We start from the raw sequence: 26,633 nt of genomic DNA on the forward strand, positions 1-26,633 counted from the left end.
TGCAGATATTTCCATGTTCATACAGATGGCGGTGTAGATATTTCCATGTTTATAGAGATAGCGGTGTACTTATTTCTATGTGTAAAGAAATAGCTTTGTAGATATTTCCTTGTATATGCAGATAGCTGTGTATTTATTTCCATTTTCATGCAGATAGTGGTGTAGATATTTCCATGTTCAAACAGATAGCGGTGTAGATATTTCCATGTTCATACAGATAGCGGTGTAGATATTTCCATGTTTATACAGATAGCGGTGAAGATGTATGCATGTTTGCACAGATAGCGGTGTAGATATTTCCATGTTCATACAGATAGTGGTGTAGATATTTCCATGTTCATACAGATAGCGGTGTAGATATTTCCATGTTCATACAGATAGCGGTGTAGATATTTCCATGTTCATACAGATAGCGGTGTAGATATTTCCATGTTCATCCAGAAGGCTGTGTAGATATTTCCATGTTCATACAGATAGCGGTGCTGATATTTCCATGTTTATATAGATAGAGGTGAAGATGTATGCATGTTTACACAGTTAGCGGTGCAGATATTTCAATGTTCATACAGATAGCGGTGTAGATATTTCCATGTTCATCCAGAGGGCTGTGTAGATATATCCATGTTCATTCAGATGGCGGTGAAGATATTTCCATGTTCATACAGATAGCGGTGTAGATATTTCCATGTTCATACAGATAGCTGTGTAGATATTTCCATGTTCATACAGACAGCGGTGTAGATATTTCCATGTTCATACAGATAGTGGTGTAGATATTTCCATGTTCATACAGATAGCGGTGTAGCTATTTCCATGTTCATACAGATAGCGGTGTAGATATTTCCATGTTCATAGAGATAGCGGTGAAGATATTACCATGTTCATACAATAGCGGTGCTGATATTTCCATGTTTATACATGTAGCGGTGTAGATATTTCCATGTTTCTACAGATAGCGGTGTAGATATTTCCATGTTTATACAGATAGCGGTGTAGATATTTTCATGTTTATACAGACAGCGGTGTAGATATCTCCATCTTAATACAGATGGCATTGTAGATATTTATATGTTCATACAGATGGCGGTGCAGATATTTCCATGTTCATACAGATGGCGGTGTAGATATTTCCATGTTTATAGAGACTGTGGTGTAGATATTTCCATGTGTAAAGAAACAGCTTTGTAAATATTTCCATGTATATGCAGATAGCTGTGTAGATATTTCCATTTTCATGCAGATAGCGGTGTAGATATTTCCATGTTCAAACAGATAGCTGTGTAGATATTTCCATGTTCATACAGATAGCGTTGTAGATATTTCCATGTTTATACAGATAGCGGTGAAGATGTATGCATGTTAACACAGATAGCGGTGTAGATATTTCCAAGTTCATACAGATAGCGGTGTAGATATTCCCATGGTCATCCAGATGGCTGTGTAGATATATCCATGTTCATACAGATGGCGGTGAAGATATTTCCATGTTCATGCAGATAGTGGTGTAGATATTTCCATGTTCATACAGATAGCGGTGTAGACATTTCCATGTTCATACTGATAGCGGTGTAGCTATTTCCATGTTCATACAGATAGCGGTGTAGATATTTCCATGTTCATCCAGATGGCTGTGTAGATATGTCCATGTTCATACAGATGGCGGTGAAGATATTTCCATGTTCATCCAGATGGCTGTGTAGATATATCCATGTTCATTCAGATGGCGGTGAAGATATTTCCATGTTCATACAGATAGCGGTGTAGATATTTCCATGTTCATACAGATAGCTGTGTAGATATATCCATGTTCATACAGATGGCGGTGAAGATATTTCCATGTTCATACAGATAGCGGTGTAGATATTTCCAAGTTCATACAGATAGCGGCTTAGGTATTTCCATGTTCATACAGATAGCGGTGTAGCTATTTAAATGTTCATACAGATAGCGGTGTAGATATTTCCATGTTCATCCAGATGGGTGTGTAGATAAATTCATGTTCATACAGATGGCGGTGAAGATATTTCCATGTTCATACAAATGGCGTTGTAGATATTTCCATGTTTATACAGATATCGGTGTAGATATTTCCAAGTTTATGCAGATAGCGGAGTAGATATCTCCATCTAAATACAGATGGCGGTGTAGATATTTATATGATCATACAGATGGTGGTGCAGATATTTCCATGTTCATACAGATGGCGGTGTAGATATTTCCATGTTTATAGAGATAGCGGTGTACTTATTTCCATGTGTAAAGAGATAGCTGTATAGATATTTCCATGTATATGCAGATAGCTTTGTAGATATTTCCATTTTCATGCAGATAGCGGTGTAGATATTTCCATGTTCAAACACATAGCGGTGTAGATAGTTCCATGTTCATACAGATAGCAGTGTAGATATTTCCATGTTGAAACAGATAGTGGTGAAAATGTATACATGTTTACACAGATAGCGGTGTAGATATTTCCATGCTCATACAGATAGCTGTGTAGATATTTCCGTGTTCATCCAGATGGCTGTGTAGATATATCCATGTTCATACAGATGGCGGTGAAGATATTTCCATGTTCATACAGATAGCGGTGTAGATATTTCCATTTTCATACAGATAGCGGTGTAGATATTTCCATGTTCATACAGATAGCGGTGTAGCTATTTCCATGTTCATAAAGACAGCGGTGCTGATATTTCCATGTTCATCCAGATGGCTGTGTAGATATATCTATGTTCATACAGATGGTATTGAAGATATTTCCATGTTCATACAGATATCGGTGTAGATATTTCCATGTTCATACACATAGCAGTGTAGGTATTTCCATGTTCATACAGATAGCGGTGCTGATATTTCCATGTTTGTACAGGTAGCGGTGTAGATATTTCCATGTTTATACAGATAGTGGTGTAGATATTTCCATGTTTATACAGATAGCGGTGTAGATATTTCCATGTTTATACAGATAGTGGTGTAGATATTTCCATGTTTATAGAGATAGCGGTGTAGTTATTTCCATTTGTAAAGAGATAGCTTTGTAGATATTTCCATGTATATGCAGATAGCTGTGTAGATATTTCCATTTTCATGCAGATAGCGGTGTAGATATTTCCATGTTCATACAGATAGCGGTGTAGATATTTCCATGTTCATACAGATAGCTGTGCTGATATTTCCATGTTTATACAGGTAGCGGTGTAGATATTTCCATGTTTATACAGATAGCGGTGTAGATATCTCCATCTTAATAGAGGTGGCGGTGTAGATATTTATATGTTCATAAAGATGGCGGTGCAGATATTTCCATGTTCATACAGATGGTGGTGTAGATATTTCCATGTTTATAGAGATAGCGGTGTAGTTATTTCCATGTGTAAAGAAATAGCTTTGTAGATATTTCCGTGTATATGCAGATACCGGTGTAGATATTTCCATTTTCATGCAGATAGCGGTGTAGATATTTCCATGTTCAAACAGATAGCGGTGTAGTTATTTCCATGTTCATACAGATAGCGGTGTAGATATTTCCATGTTTATACAGATAGCGGTGAAGATGTATGCATGTTTGCACAGATAGCGGTGTAGATATTTCCATGTTCATACAGATAGCGGTGTAGATATTTCCATGTTCATACAGATAGTGGTGTAGATATTTCCATGTTCATACAGATAGCGGTGTAGATATTTCCATGTTCATACAGAAAACGGTGTAGATATTTCCATGTTCATCCAGAAGGCTGTGTAGATATTTCCATTTTCATACATATAGCGGTGCTGATATTTCCATGTTTATACAGGTAGCGGTGTAGATATTTCCATGTTCATACAGATAGCGGTGTAGATATTTCCATGTTTATACAGATAGCGGTGTAGATATTTCAATGTTTATAGAGATAGCGGTGTAGATATCTCCATATTAATACAGATGGCAGTGTATATATTTATATGTTCATACAGATGGCGGTGCAGATATTTCCATGTTCATACAGATAGCGGTGTAGATATTTCCATGTTCATCCAGAAGGATGTGAAGATATTTCCATGTTCATACAGATAGCGGTGCTGATATTTCTATGTTTATGCAGGTAGCGCTGTAGATATTTCCATGTTCATACAGATAGCGGTGTAGATATTTCCATGTTCATACAGATAGCGGTGTAGATATTTCCATGTTCATGCAGATAGTGGTGTAGATATTTCCATGTTTATGCAGATAGCGGAGTAGATATCTCCATCTTAATACAGATGGCGGTGTAGATATTTATATGTTCATACAGATGGCGGTGCAGATATTTCCATGTTCATACAGATGGCGGTGTAGATATTTCCATGTTTATAGAGATAGCGGTGTAGTTATTTCCATGTGTAAAGAGATAGCTGTATAGATATTTCCATGTATATGCAGATAGCTTTGTAGATATTTCCATTTTCATGCAGATAGCGGTGTGGATATTTCCATGTTCAAACAGATAGCGGTGTAGATAGTTCCATGTTCATACAGATAGCAGTGTAGATATTTCCATGTTTAAACAGATAGTGGTGAAGATGTCTACATGTTTACACAGATAGCGGTGTAGATATTTCCATGCTCATACAGATAGCGTTGTAGATATTTCCGTGTTCATCCAGATGTCTGTGTAGATATATCCATGTTCATACAGATGGCGGTGAAGATATTTCCATGTTCATACAGATAGCGGTGTAGATATTTCCATGTTCATACAGATAGCGGTGTAGATATTTCCATGTTCATACAGATAGCGGTGTAGCTATTTCCATGTTCATACAGACAGCGGTGCTGATATTTCCATGTTCATCCAGATGGCTGTGTAGATATATCTATGTTCATACAGATGGTATTGAAGATATTTCCATGTTCATACAGATATCGGTGTAGATATTTCCATGTTCATACACATAGCAGTGTAGGTATTTCCATGTTCATACAGATAGCGGTGCTGATATTTCCATGTTTGTACAGGTAGCGGTGTAGATATTTCCATGTTTATACAGATAGTGGTGTAGATATTTCCATGTTTATACAGATAGCGGTGTAGATATTTCCATGTTTATACAGATAGTGGTGTAGATATTTCCATGTTTATAGAGATAGCGGTGTAGTTATTTCCATTTGTAAAGAGATAGCTTTGTAGATATTTCCATGTATATGCAGATAGCTGTGTAGATATTTCCATTTTCATGCAGATAGCGGTGTAGATATTTCCATGTTCATACAGATAGCGGTGTAGATATTTCCATGTTCATACAGATAGCTGTGCTGATATTTCCATGTTTATACAGGTAGCGGTGTAGATATTTCCATGTTTATACAGGTAGCGGTGTAGATATTTCCATGTTTATACAGATAGCGGTGTAGATATTTCCATGTTTATACAGATAGCGGTGTAGATATGTCCATCTTAATAGAGGTGGCGGTGTAGATATTTATATGTTCATAAAGATGGCGGTGCAGATATTTCCATGTTCATACAGATGGTGGTGTAGATATTTCTATGTTTATAGAGATAGCGGTGTAGTTATTTCCATGTGTAAAGAAATAGCTTTGTAGATATTTCCGTGTATATGCAGATACCGGTGTAGATATTTCCATTTTCATGCAGATAGCGGTGTAGATATTTCCATGTTCAAACAGATAGCGGTGTAGTTATTTCCATGTTCATACAGATAGCGTTGTAGATATTTCCATGTTCATACAGATAACGGTGTAGATATTTCCATGTTCATCCAGAAGGCTGTGTAGATATTTCCATGTTCATACACATAGCGGTGCTGATATTTCCATGTTTATACAGGTAGCGGTGTAGATATTTCCATGTTCATACAGATAGCGATGTAGATATTTCCATGTTCATACAGATAGCGGTGTAGATATTTCCATGTTCATACAGATGGCGGTGTAGATATTTCCATGTTTATAGAGATAGCGGTGTAGTTATTTCCATGTGTAAAGAAATAGCTTTGTAGATATTTCCGTGTATATGCAGATAGCTGTGTAGATATTTCCATTTTCATGCAGATAGCGGTGTAGATATTTCCATGTTCAAACAGATAGCGGTGTAGATATTTCCATGTTCATACAGATAGCGGTGTAGATATTTCCATGTTTATACAGATAGCGGTGAAGATGTATGCATGTTTGCACAGATAGCGTTGTAGATATTTCCATGTTCATACAGATAGCGGTGTAGACATTTCCATGTTCATGCAAATAGTGGTGTAGATATTTCCATGTTCATACAGATAGCGGTGTAGCTATTTCCATGTTCATACAGATAGCGGTGTAGATATTTCCATGTTCATCCAGAAGGCTGTGAAGATATTTCCATGTTCATACAGATAGCGGTGCTGATATTTCCATGTTTATGCAGGTAGCGCTGTAGATATTTCCATGTTCATACAGATAGCGGTGTAGATATTTCCATGTTCATACAGATAGCGGTGTAGATATTTCCATGTTCATGCAGATAGTGGTGTAGATATTTCCATGTTTATGCAGATAGCGGAGTAGATATCTCCATCTTAATACAGATGGCGGTGTAGATATTTATATGATCATACAGATGGCGGTGCAGATATTTCCATGTTCATACAGATGGCGGTGTAGATATTTCCATGTTTATAGAGATAGCGGTGTAGTTATTTCCATGTGTAAAGAGATAGCTGTATAGATATTTCCATGTATATGCAGATAGCTTTGTAGATATTTCCATTTTCATGCAGATAGCGGTGTAGATATTTCCATGTTCAAACAGATAGCGGTGTAGATAGTTCCATGTTCATACAGATAGCAGTGTAGATATTTCCATGTTTAAACAGATAGTGGTGAAGATGTATACATGTTTACACAGATAGCGGTGTAGATATTTCCATGCTCATACAGATAGCGTTGTAGATATTTCCGTGTTCATCCAGATGTCTGTGTAGATATATCCATGTTCATACAGATGGCGGTGAAGATATTTCCATGTTCATACAGATAGCGGTGTAGATATTTCCATGTTCATACAGATAGCGGTGTAGCTATTTCCATGTTCATACAGACAGCGGTGCTGATATTTCCATGTTCATCCAGATGGCTGTGTGGATATATCTATGTTCATACAGAAGGTATTGAAGATATTTCCATGTTCATACAGATATCGGTGTAGATATTTCCATGCTCATTCAGATAGCAGTGTAGGTATTTCCATGTTCATACAGATAGCGGTGCTGATATTTCCATGTTTGTACAGGTAGCGGTGTAGATATTTCCATGTTTATACAGATAGTGGTGTAGATATTTCCATGTTTATAGAGATAGCGGTGTAGATATTTCCATGTTTATACAGATAGTGGTGTAGATATTTCCATGTTTATAGAGATAGCGGTGTAGTTATTTCCATTTGTAAAGAGATAGCTTTGTAGATATTTCCATGTATATGCAGATAGCTGTGTAGATATTTCCATTTTCATGCAGATAGCGGTGTAGATATTTCCATGTTCATACAGATAGCGGTGTAGATATTTCCATTTTCATACAGATAGCTGTGCTGATATTTCCATGTTTATACAGGGAGTGGTGTAGATATTTCCATATTTATACAGATAGCGGTGTAGATATTTCCATGTTTATACAGATAGCGGTGTAGATATTTCCATGTTTATACAGATAGCGGTGTAGATATCTCCATCTTAATAGAGATGGCGGTGTAGATATTTATATGTTCATACAGATGGCGGTGCAGATATTTCCATGTTCATACAGATGGTGGTGTAGATATTTCCATGTTTATAGAGATAGCGGTGTAGTTATTTCCATGTGTAAAGAAATAGCTTTGTAGATATTTCCGTGTATATGCAGATACCTGTGTAGATATTTCCAGTTTCATGCAGATAGCGGTGTAGATATTTCCATGTTCAAACAGATAGCGGTGTAGTTATTTCCATGTTCATACAGATAGCGGTGTAGATATTTCCATGTTTATACAGATAGCGGTGAAGATGTATGCATGTTTGCACAGATAGCGGTGTAGATATTTCCATGTTCATACAGATAGTGATGTAGATATTTCCATGTTCATACAGATAGTGGTGTAGATATTTCCATGTTCATACAGATAGCGGTGTAGATATTTCCATGTTCATACAGATAGCGGTGTAGATATTTCCATGTTCATCCAGAAGGCTGTGTAGATATTTCCATGTTCATACACATAGCGGTGCTGATATTTCCATGTTTATACAGGTAGCGGTGTAGATATTTCCATGTTCATACAGATAGCGGTGTAGATATTTCCATGTTTATACAGATAGCGGTGTAGATATTTCCATGTTTATAGAGATAGCGGTGTAGATATCTCCATCTTTATACAGTTGGCAGTGTATATATTTATATGTTCATACAGATGGCGGTGCAGATATTTCCATGTTCATACAGATGGCGGTGTAGATATTTCCATGTTTATAGAGATAGCGGTGTGGTTATTTCCAAGTGTAAAGAAATAGCTTTGTAGATATTTCCGTGTATATGCAGATAGCTGTGTAGATATTTCCATTTTCATGCAGATAGCGGTGTAGATATTTCCATGTTCAAACAGATAGCGGTGTAGATATTTCCATGTTCATACAGATAGCGGTGTAGATATTTCCATGTTTATACAGATAGCGGTGAAGATGTATGCATGTTTGCACAGATAGCGGTGTAGATATTTCCATGTTCATACAGATAGCGGTGTAGATATTTCCATGTTCATGCAGATAGTGGTGTAGATATTTCCATGTTCATACAGATAGCGGTGCTGATATTTCCATGTTCATCCAGATGGCTGTGTAGATATATCTATGTTCATACAGATGGTATTGAAGATATTTCCATGTTCATACAGATATCGGTGTAGATATTTCCATGTTCATACACATAGCAGTGTAGGTATTTCCATGTTCATACAGATAGCGGTGCTGATATTTCCATGTTTGTACAGGTAGCGGTGTAGATATTTCCATGTTTATACAGATAGTGGTGTAGATATTTCCATGTTTATACAGATAGCGGTGTAGATATTTCCATGTTTATACAGATAGTGGTGTAGATATTTCCATGTTTATAGAGATAGCGGTGTAGTTATTTCCATTTGTAAAGAGATAGCTTTGTAGATATTTCCATGTATATGCAGATAGCTGTGTAGATATTTCCATTTTCATGCAGATAGCGGTGTAGATATTTCCATGTTCATACAGATAGCGGTGTAGATATTTCCATGTTCATACAGATAGCTGTGCTGATATTTCCATGTTTATACAGGTAGCGGTGTAGATATTTCCATGTTTATACAGGTAGCGGTGTAGATATTTCCATGTTTATACAGATAGCGGTGTAGATATTTCCATGTTTATACAGATAGCGGTGTAGATATGTCCATCTTAATAGAGGTGGCGGTGTAGATATTTATATGTTCATAAAGATGGCGGTGCAGATATTTCCATGTTCATACAGATGGTGGTGTAGATATTTCTATGTTTATAGAGATAGCGGTGTAGTTATTTCCATGTGTAAAGAAATAGCTTTGTAGATATTTCCGTGTATATGCAGATACCGGTGTAGATATTTCCATTTTCATGCAGATAGCGGTGTAGATATTTCCATGTTCAAACAGATAGCGGTGTAGTTATTTCCATGTTCATACAGATAGCGGTGTAGATATTTCCATGTTCATACAGATAACGGTGTAGATATTTCCATGTTCATCCAGAAGGCTGTGTAGATATTTCCATGTTCATACACATAGCGGTGCTGATATTTCCATGTTTATACAGGTAGCGGTGTAGATATTTCCATGTTCATACAGATAGCGATGTAGATATTTCCATGTTCATACAGATAGCGGTGTAGATATTTCCATGTTCATACAGATGGCGGTGTAGATATTTCCATGTTTATAGAGATAGCGGTGTAGTTATTTCCATGTGTAAAGAAATAGCTTTGTAGATATTTCCGTGTATATGCAGATAGCTGTGTAGATATTTCCATTTTCATGCAGATAGCGGTGTAGATATTTCCATGTTCAAACAGATAGCGGTGTAGATATTTCCATGTTCATACAGATAGCGGTGTAGATATTTCCATGTTTATACAGATAGCGGTGAAGATGTATGCATGTTTGCACAGATAGCGGTGTAGATATTTCCATGTTCATACAGATAGCGGTGTAGACATTTCCATGTTCATGCAAATAGTGGTGTAGATATTTCCATGTTCATACAGATAGCGGTGTAGCTATTTCCATGTTCATACAGATAGCGGTGTAGATATTTCCATGTTCATCCAGAAGGCTGTGAAGATATTTCCATGTTCATACAGATAGCGGTGCTGATATTTCCATGTTTATGCAGGTAGCGCTGTAGATATTTCCATGTTCATACAGATAGCGGTGTAGATATTTCCATGTTCATACAGATAGCGGTGTAGATATTTCCATGTTCATGCAGATAGTGGTGTAGATATTTCCATGTTTATGCAGATAGCGGAGTAGATATCTCCATCTTAATACAGATGGCGGTGTAGATATTTATATGATCATACAGATGGCGGTGCAGATATTTCCATGTTCATACAGATGGCGGTGTAGATATTTCCATGTTTATAGAGATAGCGGTGTAGTTATTTCCATGTGTAAAGAGATAGCTGTATAGATATTTCCATGTATATGCAGATAGCTTTGTAGATATTTCCATTTTCATGCAGATAGCGGTGTAGATATTTCCATGTTCAAACAGATAGCGGTGTAGATAGTTCCATGTTCATACAGATAGCAGTGTAGATATTTCCATGTTTAAACAGATAGTGGTGAAGATGTATACATGTTTACACAGATAGCGGTGTAGATATTTCCATGCTCATACAGATAGCGTTGTAGATATTTCCGTGTTCATCCAGATGTCTGTGTAGATATATCCATGTTCATACAGATGGCGGTGAAGATATTTCCATGTTCATACAGATAGCGGTGTAGATATTTCCATGTTCATACAGATAGCGGTGTAGCTATTTCCATGTTCATACAGACAGCGGTGCTGATATTTCCATGTTCATCCAGATGGCTGTGTGGATATATCTATGTTCATACAGAAGGTATTGAAGATATTTCCATGTTCATACAGATATCGGTGTAGATATTTCCATGCTCATTCAGATAGCAGTGTAGGTATTTCCATGTTCATACAGATAGCGGTGCTGATATTTCCATGTTTGTACAGGTAGCGGTGTAGATATTTCCATGTTTATACAGATAGTGGTGTAGATATTTCCATGTTTATAGAGATAGCGGTGTAGATATTTCCATGTTTATACAGATAGTGGTGTAGATATTTCCATGTTTATAGAGATAGCGGTGTAGTTATTTCCATTTGTAAAGAGATAGCTTTGTAGATATTTCCATGTATATGCAGATAGCTGTGTAGATATTTCCATTTTCATGCAGATAGCGGTGTAGATATTTCCATGTTCATACAGATAGCGGTGTAGATATTTCCATTTTCATACAGATAGCTGTGCTGATATTTCCATGTTTATACAGGGAGCGGTGTAGATATTTCCATATTTATACAGATAGCGGTGTAGATATTTCCATGTTTATACAGATAGCGGTGTAGATATTTCCATGTTTATACAGATAGCGGTGTAGATATCTCCATCTTAATAGAGATGGCGGTGTAGATATTTATATGTTCATACAGATGGCGGTGCAGATATTTCCATGTTCATACAGATGGTGGTGTAGATATTTCCATGTTTATAGAGATAGCGGTGTAGTTATTTCCATGTGTAAAGAAATAGCTTTGTAGATATTTCCGTGTATATGCAGATACCTGTGTAGATATTTCCAGTTTCATGCAGATAGCGGTGTAGATATTTCCATGTTCAAACAGATAGCGGTGTAGTTATTTCCATGTTCATACAGATAGCGGTGTAGATATTTCCATGTTTATACAGATAGCGGTGAAGATGTATGCATGTTTGCACAGATAGCGGTGTAGATATTTCCATGTTCATACAGATAGTGATGTAGATATTTCCATGTTCATACAGATAGTGGTGTAGATATTTCCATGTTCATACAGATAGCGGTGTAGATATTTCCATGTTCATAGAGATAGCGGTGTAGATATTTCCATGTTCATCCAGAAGGCTGTGTAGATATTTCCATGTTCATACACATAGCGGTGCTGATATTTCCATGTTTATACAGGTAGCGGTGTAGATATTTCCATGTTCATACAGATAGCGGTGTAGATATTTCCATGTTTATACAGATAGCGGTGTAGATATTTCCATGTTTATAGAGATAGCGGTGTAGATATCTCCATCTTTATACAGATGGCAGTGTATATATTTATATGTTCATACAGATGGCGGTGCAGATATTTCCATGTTCATACAGATGGCGGTGTAGATATTTCCATGTTTATAGAGATAGCGGTGTGGTTATTTCCAAGTGTAAAGAAATAGCTTTGTAGATATTTCCGTGTATATGCAGATAGCTGTGTAGATATTTCCATTTTCATGCAGATAGCGGTGTAGATATTTCCATCTTCAAACAGATAGCGGTGTAGATATTTCCATGTTCATACAGATAGCGGTGTAGATATTTCCATGTTTATACAGATAGCGGTGAAGATGTATGCATGTTTGCACAGATAGCGGTGTAGATATTTCCATGTTCATACAGATAGCGGTGTAGATATTTCCATGTTCATGCAGATAGTGGTGTAGATATTTCCATGTTCATACAGATAGCGGTGTAGATATTTCCATGTTCATACAGATAGCGGTGTAGATATTTCCATGTTCATCCAGAAGGCTGTGTAGATATTTCCATGTTCATACAGATAGCGGTGCTGATATTTCCATGTTTATACAGGTAGCGGTGAAGATGTATTCATGTTTACACAGATAGCGGTGTAGATATTTCCATGTTCATTCAGATAGCGGTGTAGATATTTCCATGCTCATCCAGATGGCTGTGTAGATATATCCATGTTCATACAGATGGCGGTGAAGATATTTCCACGTTCATACAGATAGCGGTGCAGATCTTTCCATGTTCATACAGATAGCGGTGTAGATATTTCCATGTTCATTCAGATAGAGGTGTAGCTATTTCCATGTTCATACAGATTGCGGTGTAGATATTTCCATGTTCATCCAGATGGCTGTGTAGATATATCCATGTTCATACAAATGGCGGTGAAGATATTTCCATGTTCATACAGATAGCGGTGTAGATATTTCCATGTTCATACAGATAGCGGTGTAGATATTTCCATGTTTATACAGATAGCGGTGTAGATATTTCCATGTTTATAGAGATAGCGGTGTAGATATCTCCATCTTTATACAGATGGCAGTGTATATATTTATATGTTCATACAGATGGCGGTGCAGATATTTCCATGTTCATACAGATGGCGGTGTAGATATTTCCATGTTTATAGAGATAGCGGTGTGGTTATTTCCAAGTGTAAAGAAATAGCTTTGTAGATATTTCCGTGTATATGCAGATAGCTGTGTAGATATTTCCATTTTCATGCAGATAGCGGTGTAGATATTTCCATGTTCAAACAGATAGCGGTGTAGATATTTCCATGTTCATACAGATAGCGGTGTAGATATTTCCATGTTTATACAGATAGCGGTGAAGATGTATGCATGTTTGCACAGATAGCGGTGTAGATATTTCCATGTTCATACAGATAGCGGTGTAGATATTTCCATGTTCATGCAGATAGTGGTGTAGATCTTTCCATGTTCATACAGATAGCGGTGTAGATATTTCCATGTTTATACAGATAGCGGTGAAGATGTATGCATGTTTGCACAGATAGCGGTGTAGATATTTCCATGTTCATACAGATAGCGGTGTAGATATTTCCATGTTCATGCAGATAGTCGTGTAGATCTTTCCATGTTCATACAGATTGCGGTGTAGATATTTCCATATTCATCCAGATGGCTGTGTAGATATATCCATGTTCATGCAGATGGCGGTGAATATATTTCCATGTTCATAGAGATAGCGGTGTAGATATTTCCATGTTCATTCAGATAGCGGTGTAGATATTTCCATGTTCATACAGATAGCGGAGTAGCTATTTCCATGTTCATACAGATAGCGGTGTAGATATTTCCATGTTCATCCAGATGGGTGTGTAGATAAATCCATGTTCATACAGATGGCGGTGAAGATATTTCCATGTTCATACAGATAGCGGTGTAGATATTTCCGTGTGTATACAGATATCGGTGTAGATATTTCCATGTTTATACAGATAGCGGAGTAGATATCTGCATCTTAATACAGATGGCGGTGTAGATATTTATATGAACATACAGATGGCGGTGCAGATATTTCCATGTTCATACAGATGGCGGTGTAGATATTTCCATGTTTATAGAGATAGCGGTGTAGTTATTTCCATGTGTAAAGAGATAGCTGTATAGATATTTCCATGTATATGCAGATAGCTTTGTAGATATTTCCATTTTCATGCAGATAGCGGTGTAGATATTTCCATGTTCAAACAGATAGCGGTGTAGGTAGTTCCATGTTCATACAGATAGCAGTGTAGATATTTCCATGTTTAAACAGATAGTGGTGAAGATGTATACATGTTTACACAGATAGCGTTGTAGATATTTCCATGCTCATACAGATAGCGGTGTAGATATTTCCGTGTTCATCCAGATGGCTGTGTAGATATATCCATGTTCATACAGATGGCGGCGAAGATATTTCCATGTTCATACAGATAGCGGTGCAGATATTTCCATGTTCATACAGATAGCGGTGTTGATATTTCCATGTTCATACAGACAGCGGTGCTGATATTTCCATGTTCATCCAGATGGCTGTGTAGATATATCTATGTTCATACAGATTGTGGTGAAGATATTTCCATGTTCATACAGATATCGGTGTAGATATTTCCATGTTCATACATACAGCAGTGTAGGTATTTCCATGTTCATACAGATAGCGGTGCTGATATTTCCATGTTTGTACAGGTAGCGGTGTAGATATTTCCATGTTTATACAGATAGTGGTGTAGATATTTCCATGTTTATACAGATAGCGGTGTAGATATTTCCATGTTTATACAGATAGTGGTGTAGATATTTCCATGTTTATAGAGATAGCGGTGTAGTTATTTCCATTTGTAAAGAGATAGCTTTGTAGATATTTCCATGTATATGCAGATAGCTGTGTAGATATTTCCAATTTCATGCAGATAGCGGTGTAGATATTTCCATGTTCATACAGATAGCGGTGTAGATATTTCCATTTTCATACAGATAGCTGTGCTGATATTTCCATGTTTATACAGGGAGCGGTGTAGATATTTCCATATTTATACAGATAGCGGTGTAGATATTTCCATGTTTATACAGATAGCGGTGTAGATATTTCCATGTTTATACAGATAGCGGTGTAGATATCTCCATCTTAATAGAGATGGCGGTGTAGATATTTATATGTTCATACAGATGGCGGTGCAGATATTTCCATGTTCATACAGATGGTGGTGTAGATATTTCCATGTTTATAGAGATAGCGGTGTAGTTATTTCCATGTGTAAAGAAATAGCTTTGTAGATATTTCCGTGTATATGCAGATACCTGTGTAGATATTTCCAGTTTCATGCAGATAGCGGTGTAGATATTTCCATGTTCAAACAGATAGCGGTGTAGTTATTTCCATGTTCATACAGATAGCGGTGTAGATATTTCCATGTTTATACAGATAGCGGTGAAGATGTATGCATGTTTGCACAGATAGCGGTGTAGATATTTCCATGTTCATACAGATAGTGATGTAGATATTTCCATGTTCATACAGTTAGTGGTGTAGATATTTCCATGTTCATACAGATAGCGGTGTAGATATTTCCATGTTCATACAGATAGCGGTGTAGATATTTCCATGTTCATCCAGAAGGCTGTGTAGTTATTTCCATGTTCATACACATAGCGGTGCTGATATTTCCATGTTTATACAGGTAGCGGTGTAGATATTTCCATGTTCATACAGATAGCGGTGTAGATATTTCCATGTTTATACAGATAGCGGTGTAGATATTTCCATGTTTATAGAGATAGCGGTGTAGATATCTCCATCTTTATACAGATGGCAGTGTATATATTTATATGTTCATACAGATGGCGGTGCAGATATTTCCATGTTCATACAGATGGCGGTGTAGATATTTCCATGTTTATAGAGATAGCGGTGTGGTTATTTCCAAGTGTAAAGAAATAGCTTTGTAGATATTTCCGTGTATATGCAGATAGCTGTGTAGATATTTCCATTTTCATGCAGATAGCGGTGTAGGTATTTCCATGTTCAAACAGATAGCGGTGTAGATATTTCCATGTTCATACAGATAGCGGTGTAGATATTTCCATGTTTATACAGATAGCGGTGAAGATGTATGCATGTTTGCACAGATAGCGGTGTAGATATTTCCATGTTCATACAGTTAGCGGTGTAGATATTTCCATGTTCATGCAGATAGTGGTGTAGATATTTCCATGTTCATACAGATAGCGGTGTAGATATTTCCATGTTCATACAGATAGCGGTGTAGATATTTCCATGTTCATCCAGTAGGCTGTGTAGATATTTCCATGTTCATACAGATAGCGGTGCTGATATTTCCATGTTTATACAGGTAGCGGTGAAGATGTATTCATGTTTACACAGATAGCGGTGTAGATATTTCCATGTTCATTCAGATAGCGGTGTAGATATTTCCATGCTCATCCAGATGGCTGTGTAGATATATCCATGTTCATACAGATGGCGGTGAAGATATTTCCATGTTCATACAGATAGCGGTGTAGATCTTTCCATGTTCATACAGATAGCGGTGTAGATATTTCCATGTTCATTCAGATAGAGGTGTAGCTATTTCCATGTTCATACAGATTGCGGTGTAGATATTTCCATGTTCATCCAGATGGCTGTGTAGATATATCCATGTTCATACAAATGGCGGTGCAGATATTTCCATGTTCATACAGATAGCGGTGTTGATATTTCCATGTTCATACAGACAGCGGTGCTGATATTTCCATGTTCATCCAGATGGCTGTGTAGATATATCTATGTTCATACAGATTGTGGTGAAGATATTTCCATGTTCATACAGATATCCGTGTAGATATTTCCATGTTCATACATACAGCAGTGTAGGTATTTCCATGTTCATACAGATAGCGGTGCTGATATTTCCATGTTTGTACAGGTAGCGGTGTAGATATTTCCATGTTTATACAGATAGTGGTGTAGATATTTCCATGTTTATACAGATAGCGGTGTAGATATTTCCATGTTTATACAGATAGTGGTGTAGATATTTCCATGTTTATAGAGATAGCGGTGTAGTTATTTCCATTTGTAAAGAGATAGCTTTGTAGATATTTCCATGTATATGCAGATAGCTGTGTAGATATTTCCAATTTCATGCAGATAGCGGTGTAGATATTTCCATGTTCATACAGATAGCGGTGTAGATATTTCCATTTTCATACAGATAGCTGTGCTGATATTTCCATGTTTATACAGGGAGCGGTGTAGATATTTCCATATTTATACAGATAGCGGTGTAGATATTTCCATGTTTATACAGATAGCGGTGTAGATATTTCCATGTTTATACAGATAGCGGTGTAGATATCTCCAACTTAATAGAGATGGCGGTGTAGATATTTATATGTTCATACAGATGGCGGTGCAGATATTTCCATGTTCATACAGATGGTGGTGTAGATATTTCCATGTTTATAGAGATAGCGGTGTAGTTATTTCCATGTGTAAAGAAATAGCTTTGTAGATATTTCCGTGTATATGCAGATACCTGTGTAGATATTTCCAGTTTCATGCAGATAGCGGTGTAGATATTTCCATGTTCAAACAGATAGCGGTGTAGTTATTTCCATGTTCATACAGATAGCGGTGTAGATATTTCCATGTTTATACAGATAGCGGTGAAGATGTATGCATGTTTGCACAGATAGCGGTGTAGATATTTCCATGTTCATACAGATAGTGATGTAGATATTTCCATGTTCATACAGATAGTGGTGTAGATATTTCCATGTTCATACAGATAGCGGTGTAGATATTTCCATGTTCATACAGATAGCGGTGTAGATATTTCCATGTTCATCCAGAAGGCTGTGTAGTTATTTCCATGTTCATACACATAGCGGTGCTGATATTTCCATGTTTATACAGGTAGCGGTGTAGATATTTCCATGTTCATACAGATAGCGGTGTAGATATTTCCATGTTTATACAGATAGCGGTGTAGATATTTCCATGTTTATAGAGATAGCGGTGTAGATATCTCCATCTTTATACAGATGGCAGTGTATATATTTATATGTTCATACAGATGGCGGTGCAGATATTTCCATGTTCATACAGATGGCGGTGTAGATATTTCCATGTTTATAGAGATAGCGGTGTGGTTATTTCCAAGTGTAAAGAAATAGCTTTGTAGATATTTCCGTGTATATGCAGATAGCTGTGTAGATATTTCCATTTTCATGCAGATAGCGGTGTAGATATTTCCATGTTCAAACAGATAGCGGTGTAGATATTTCCATGTTCATACAGATAGCGGTGTAGATATTTCCATGTTTATACAGATAGCGGTGAAGATGTATGCATGTTTGCACAGATAGCGGTGTAGATATTTCCATGTTCATACAGATAGCGGTGTAGATATTTCCATGTTCATGCAGATAGTGGTGTAGATATTTCCATGTTCATACAGATAGCGGTGTAGATATTTCCATGTTCATACAGATAGCGGTGTAGATATTTCCATGTTCATCCAGTAGGCTGTGTAGATATTTCCATGTTCATACAGATAGCGGTGCTGATATTTCCATGTTTATACAGGTAGCGGTGAAGATGTATTCATGTTTACACAGATAGCGGTGTAGATATTTCCATGTTCATTCAGATAGCGGGGTAGATATTTCCATGCTCATCCAGATGGCTGTGTAGATATATCCATGTTCATACAGATGGCGGTGAAGATATTTCCATGTTCATACAGATAGCGGTGTAGATCTTTCCATGTTCATACAGATAGCGGTGTAGATATTTCCATGTTCATTCAGATAGAGGTGTAGCTATTTCCATGTTCATACAGATTGCGGTGTAGATATTTCCATGTTCATCCAGATGGCTGTGTAGATATATCCATGTTCATACAAATGGCGGTGAAGATATTTCCATGTTCATACAGATAGCGGTGTAGATATTTCCATGTTCATACAGATAGTGGTGTAGATATTTCCATGTTCATACATATAGCGGTGTAGCTATTTCCATGTTCATACAGATAGTGGTGTAGATATTTCCATGTTCATCCAGATGGCTGTGTAGATATTTCCATGTTCATACAGATAGCGGTGCTGATATTTCCATGTTTATACAGGTAGCGGTGTAGATATTTGCATGTTTACACAGATAGCGGTGAAGATGTATGCATGTTAACACAGATAGCGGTGTAGATATTTCCATGTTCATACAGATAGCGGTGTAGATATTTCCATATTCATCCAGATGGCTGTGTAGATATATCCATGTTCATGCAGATGGCGGTGAATATATTTCCATTTTCATAGAGATAGCGGTGTAGATATTTCCATGTTCATTCAGATAGCGGTGTAGATATTTCCATGTTCATACAGATAGCGGAGTAGCTATTTCCATGTTCATACAGATAGCTGTGTAGATATTTCCATGTTCATCCAGATGGGTGTGTAGATAAATCCATGTTCATACAGATGGCGGTGAGATATTTCCATGTTCATACAGATAGCGGTGTAGATATTTCCGTGTGTATACAGATATCGGTGTAGATATTTCCATGTTTATACAGATAGCGGAGTAGATATCTGCATCTTAATACAGATGGCGGTGTAGATATTTATATGAACATACAGATGGCGGTGCAGATATTTCCATGTTCATACAGATGGCGGTGTAGATATTTCCATGTTTATAGAGATAGCGGTGTAGTTATTTCCATGTGTAAAGAGATAGCTGTATAGATATTTCCATGTATATGCAGATAGCTTTGTAGATATTTCCATTTTCATGCAGATAGCGGTGTAGATATTTCCATGTTCAAACAGATAGCGGTGTAGGTAGTTCCATGTTCATACAGATAGCAGTGTAGATATTTCCATGTTTAAACAGATAGTGGTGAAGATGTATACATGTTTACACAGATAGCGTTGTAGATATTTCCATGCTCATACAGATAGCGGTGTAGATATTTCCGTGTTCATCCAGATGGCTGTGTAGATATATCCATGTTCATACAGATGGCGGCGAAGATATTTCCATGTTCATACAGATAGCGGTGCAGATATTTACATGTTCATACAGATAGCGGTGTTGATATTTCCATGTTCATACAGACAGCGGTGCTGATATTTCCATGTTCATCCAGATGGCTGTGTAGATATATCTATGTTCATACAGATTGTGGTGAAGATATTTCCATGTTCATACAGATATCGGTGTAGATATTTCCATGTTCATACATACAGCAGTGTAGGTATTTCCATGTTCATACAGATAGCGGTGCTGATATTTCCATGTTTATACAGGTAGCGGTGTAGATATTTCCACGTTTATACAGATAGTGGTGTAGATATTTCCATGTTTATACAGATAGCGGTGTAGATATTTATATGTTTATACAGATAGTGGTGTAGATATTTCCATGTTTATAGAGATAGCGGTGTAGATATTTCCATGTGTAAAGAGATAGCTTTGTAGATATTTCCATGTATATGCAGATAGCTGTGTAGATATTTCCATTTTCATGCAGATAGCGGTGTAGATATTTCCATGTTCATACAGATAGCGGTGTAGATATTTCCATGTTCATACAGATAGCGGTGCTGATATTTCCATGTTTATACAGGTAGCGGTGTAGATATTTCCATGTTTATACAGATAGCGGTGTAGATATTTCCATGTTTATACAGATAGCGGTGTAGATATTTCCATGTTTACACAGATAGCGGTGTAGATATCTCTATCTTAATAGAGATGGCGGTGTAGATATTTATATGTTCATACAGATGGCGGTGCAGATATTTCCATGTTCATACAGATGGTGGTGTAGATATTTCCATGTTTATAAAGATAGCGGTGTAGTTATTTCCATGTGTAAAGAAATAGCTTTGTATATATTTCCGTGTATATGTAGATAGCTGTGTAGATATTTCCATTTTCATGCAGATAGCGGTGTAGATATTTCCATGTTCAAACAGATAGCGGTGTAGATATTTCCATGTTCATACAGATAGCGGTGCAGATATTTCCATGTTTATACAGATAGCGGTGAAGATGTATGCATGTTTGCACAGATAGTGGTGTAGATATTTCCATTTTCATTCAGATAGCGGTGTAGATATTTCCATATTCATCCAGATGGCTGTGTACATATATCCATGTTCATACAGATGGCGGTGAAGATATTTCCATGTTCATACAGATAGCGGTGTAGATATTTCCATGTTCATACAGATAGCGGTGTAGATATTTCCATGTTCATACAGATAGCGGTGTAGCTATTTAAATGTTCATACAGATAGCGGTGTAGATATTCCATGTTCATCCAGATGGGTGTGTAGATAAATCCATGTTCATACAGATGGCGGTGAAGATATTTCCATGTTCATACAGATGGCGTTGTAGATATTTCCATGTTTATACAGATATCGGTGTAGATATTTCCATGTTTATGCAGATAGCGGAGTAGATATCTCCATCTTAATACAGATGGCGTTGTAGATATTTATATGGTCATACAGATGGCGTTGCAGATATTTCCATGTTCATACAGATGGCGGTGTAGATATTTCCATGTTTATAGAGATAGCGGTGTAGTTATTTCCATGTGTAAAGAGATAGCTGTATAGATATTTCCATGTATATGCAGATAGCTTTGTAGATATTTCCATTTTCATGCAGATAGCGGTGTAGATATTTCCATGTTCAAACAGATAGCGGTGTAGATATTTCCATGTTCATACAGATAGCACTGTAGATATTTCCATGTTAAAACAGATAGTGGTGAAGATGTATACATGTTTACACAGATAGCGGTGTAGATATTTACATTCTCATACAGATAGCGGTGTAAATATTTCCGTGTTCATCCAGATGGCTGTGTAGATATATCCATGTTCATACAGATGGCGGTGAAGATATTTCCATGTTCATACAGATAGCGGTGTAGATATTTCCATGTTCATACAGATAGCGGTGTAGATATTTCCATGTTCATACAGATAGCGGTGTAGCTATTTCCATGTTCATACACACAGCGGTGCTGATATTTCCATGTTCATCCAGATGGCTGTGTAGATATATCTATGTTCATATAGATGGTATTGAAGATATTTCCATGTTCATACAGATATCGGTGTAGGTATTTCCATGTTCATACAGATAGCAGTGTAGGTATTTCCATGTTCATACAGATAGCGGTGCTGATATTTCCATGTTTGTACAGGTAGCGGTGTAGATATTTCCATGTTTATACAGATAGTGGTGTAGATATTTCCATGTTTATACAGATAGCGGTGTAGATATTTCCATGTTTATACAGATAGTGGTGTAGATATTTCCATGTTTATAGAGATAGCGGTGTAGTTATTTCCATGTGTAAAGAGATAGCTTTGTAGATATTTCCATGTATATGCAGATTGCTGTGTAGATATTTCCATTTTCATCCAGATAGCGGTGTAGATATTTCCATGTTCATACAGATAGCGGTGTAGATATTTCCATGTTCATACAGATAGCTGTGCTGATATTTCCATGTTTATACAGGTAGCGGTGTAGATATTTCCATGTTTATACAGATAGCGGTGTAGATATTTCCATGTTTATACAGATAGCGGTGTAGATATTTCCACGTTTATACAGATAGCGGTGTTGATATCTCCATCTTAATAGAGATGACGGTGTAGATATTTGTAAGTTCATACAGATGGCGGTGCAGATATTTCCATGTTCATACAGATGGTGGTGTAGATATTTCCATGTTTATAGAGATAGCGGTGTAGTTATTTCCATGTGTAAAGAAATAGCTTTGTAGATATTTCCGTGTATATGCAGATAGCTGTGTAGATATTTCCATTTTCATGCAGATAGCGGTGTAGATATTTCCATGTTCAAACAGATAGAGGTGTAGATAGTTCCATGTTCATACAGATAGCGGTGTAGATATTTCCATGTTTATACAGATAGCGGTGAAGATGTATGCATGTTTGCACAGATAGCGGTGTAGATATTTCCATGTTCATACAGATAGCGGTGTAGATATTTCCATGTTCATACAGATAGCGGTGTAGATATTTCCATGTTCATACAGATAGCGGTGTAGATATTTCCATGTTCATCCAGAAGGCTGTGTAGATATTTCCATGTTCATACACATAGCGGTGCTGATATTTCCATGTTTATACAGGTAGCGGTGTAGATATTTCCATGTCCATAGAGATAGCGGTGCTGATATTTCCATGTTAATACAGGTAGCGGTGTAGATATTTCCGTGTTCATACAGATAGCGGTGTAGATATTTCCATGTTTATACAGATAGCGGTGAAGATGTATGCATGTTTACACAGATAGCGGTGTAGATATTTCCATGTTCATCCAGATGGCTGTGTAGATATTTCCATGTTTATACAGATAGCGGTGTAGATATTTCCATGTTTACACAGATAGCGGTGTAGATATCTCCATCTTAATAGAGATGGCGGTGTAGATATTTATATGTTCATACAGATGGCGGTGCAGATATTTCCATGTTCATACAGATGGTGGTGTAGATATTTCCATGTTTATAAAGATAGCGGTGTAGTTATTTCCATGTGTAAAGAAATAGCTTTGTATATATTTCCGTGTATATGTAGATAGCTGTGTAGATATTTCCATTTTCATGCAGATAGCGGTGTAGATATTTCCATGTTCAAAGAGATAGCGGTGTAGATATTTCCATGTTCATACAGATAGCGGTGCAGATATTTCCATGTTTATACAGATAGCGGTGAAGATGTATGCATGTTTGCACAGATAGTGGTGTAGATATTTCCATTTTCATTCAGATAGCGGTGTAGATATTTCCATATTCATCCAGATGGCTGTGTACATATATCCATGTTCATACAGATGGCGGTGAAGATATTTCCATGTTCATACAGATAGCGGTGTAGATATTTCCATGTTCATACAGATAGCGGTGTAGATATTTCCATGTTCATACAGATAGCGGTGTAGCTATTTAAATGTTCATACAGATAGCGGTGTAGATATTCCATGTTCATCCAGATGGGTGTGTAGATAAATCCATGTTCATACAGATGGCGGTGAAGATATTTCCATGTTCATACAGATGGCGTTGTAGATATTTCCATGTTTATACAGATATCGGTGTAGATATTTCCATGTTTATGCAGATAGCGGAGTAGATATCTCCATCTTAATACAGATGGCGGCGTAGATATTTATATGTTCATACAGATAGTGGTGCAGATATTTCCATGTTCGTACATATGGCGGTGTAGATATTTCCATGTTCGTGCAGATAGCGGTGTAGTTATTTCCATGTGTAAAGAGATAGCTGTGTGGATATTTCCATGTATATGCAGATAGCTTTGTAGATATTTCCATTTTCATGCAGATAGCGGTGTAGATATTTCCATGTTCAAACAGATAGCGGTGTAGATATTTCCATGTTCATACAGATAGCACTGTAGATATTTCCATGTTAAAACAGATAGTGGTGAAGATGTATACATGTTTACACAGATAGCGGTGTAGATATTTACATTCTCATACAGATAGCGGTGTAAATATTTCCGTGTTCATCCAGATGGCTGTGTAGATATATCCATGTTCATACAGATGGCGGTGAAGATATTTCCATGTTCATACAGATAGCGGTGTAGATATTTCCATGTTCATACAGATAACGGTGTAGATATTTCCTTGTTCATACAGATAGCGGTGTAGCTATTTCCATGTTCATACACACAGCGGTGCTGATATTTCCATGTTCATCCAGATGGCTGTGTAGATATATCTATGTTCATATAGATGGTATTGAAGATATTTCCATGTTCATACAGATATCGGTGTAGGTATTTCCATGTTCATACAGATAGCAGTGTAGGTATTTCCATGTTCATACAGATAGCGGTGCTGATATTTCCATGTTTGTACAGGTAGCGGTGTAGATATTTCCATGTTTATACAGATAGTGGTGTAGATATTTCCATGTTTATACAGATAGCGGTGTAGATATTTCCATGTTTATACAGATAGTGGTGTAGATATTTCCATGTTTATAGAGATAGCGGTGTAGTTATTTCCATGTGTAAAGAGATAGCTTTGTAGATATTTCCATGTATATGCAGATAGCTGTGTAGATATTTCCATTTTCATCCAGATAGCGGTGTAGATATTTCCATGTTCATACAGATAGCGGTGTAGATATTTCCATGTTCATACAGATAGCTGTGCTGATATTTCCATGTTTATACAGGTAGCGGTGTAGATATTTCCATGTTTATACAGATAGCGGTGTAGATATTTCCATGTTTATACAGATAGCGGTGTAGATATTTCCATGTTTATACAGATAGCGGTGTTGATATCTCCATCTTAATAGAGATGACGGTGTAGATATTTGTAAGTTCATACAGTTGGCGGTGCAGATATTTCCATGTTCATACAGATGGTGGTGTAGATATTTCCATGTTTATAGAGATAGCGGTGTAGTTATTTCCATGTGTAAAGAAATAGCTTTGTAGATATTTCCGTGTATATGCAGATAGCTGTGTAGATATTTCCATTTTCATGCAGATAGCGGTGTAGATATTTCCATGTTCAAACAGATAGAGGTGTAGATAGTTCCATGTTCATACAGATAGCGGTGTAGATATTTCCATGTTTATACAGATAGCGGTGAAGATGTATGCATGTTTGCACAGATAGCGGTGTAGATATTTCCATGTTCATACAGATAGCGGTGTAGATATTTCCATGTTCATACAGATAGCGGTGTAGATATTTCCATGTTCATACAGATAGCGGTGTAGATATTTCCATGTTCATCCAGAAGGCTGTGTAGATATTTCCATGTTCATACACATAGCGGTGCTGATATTTCCATGTTTATACAGGTAGCGGTGTAGATATTTCCATGTCCATAGAGATAGCGGTGCTGATATTTCCATGTTTATACAGGTAGCGGTGTAGATATTTCCATGTTCATACAGATAGCGGTGTAGATATTTCCATGTTTATACAGATAGCGGTGAAGATGTATGCATGTTTACACAGATAGCGGTGTAGATATTTCCATGTTCATCCAGATGGCTGTGTAGATATTTCCATGTTCATACAGATAGCGGTGTAGATATTTCCATGTTCATACAGACAGCGGTGTAGATATTTCCATGTTCATCCAGATGGCTGTGTAGATATATCCATGTTCATTCAGATAGCGGTGTAGATATTTCC

Source organism: Gorilla gorilla, chromosome 7, assembly GCF_029281585.2.
Source record: "Gorilla gorilla gorilla isolate KB3781 chromosome 7, NHGRI_mGorGor1-v2.1_pri, whole genome shotgun sequence".
NCBI classification, from domain to species: domain Eukaryota; kingdom Metazoa; phylum Chordata; class Mammalia; order Primates; family Hominidae; genus Gorilla; species Gorilla gorilla.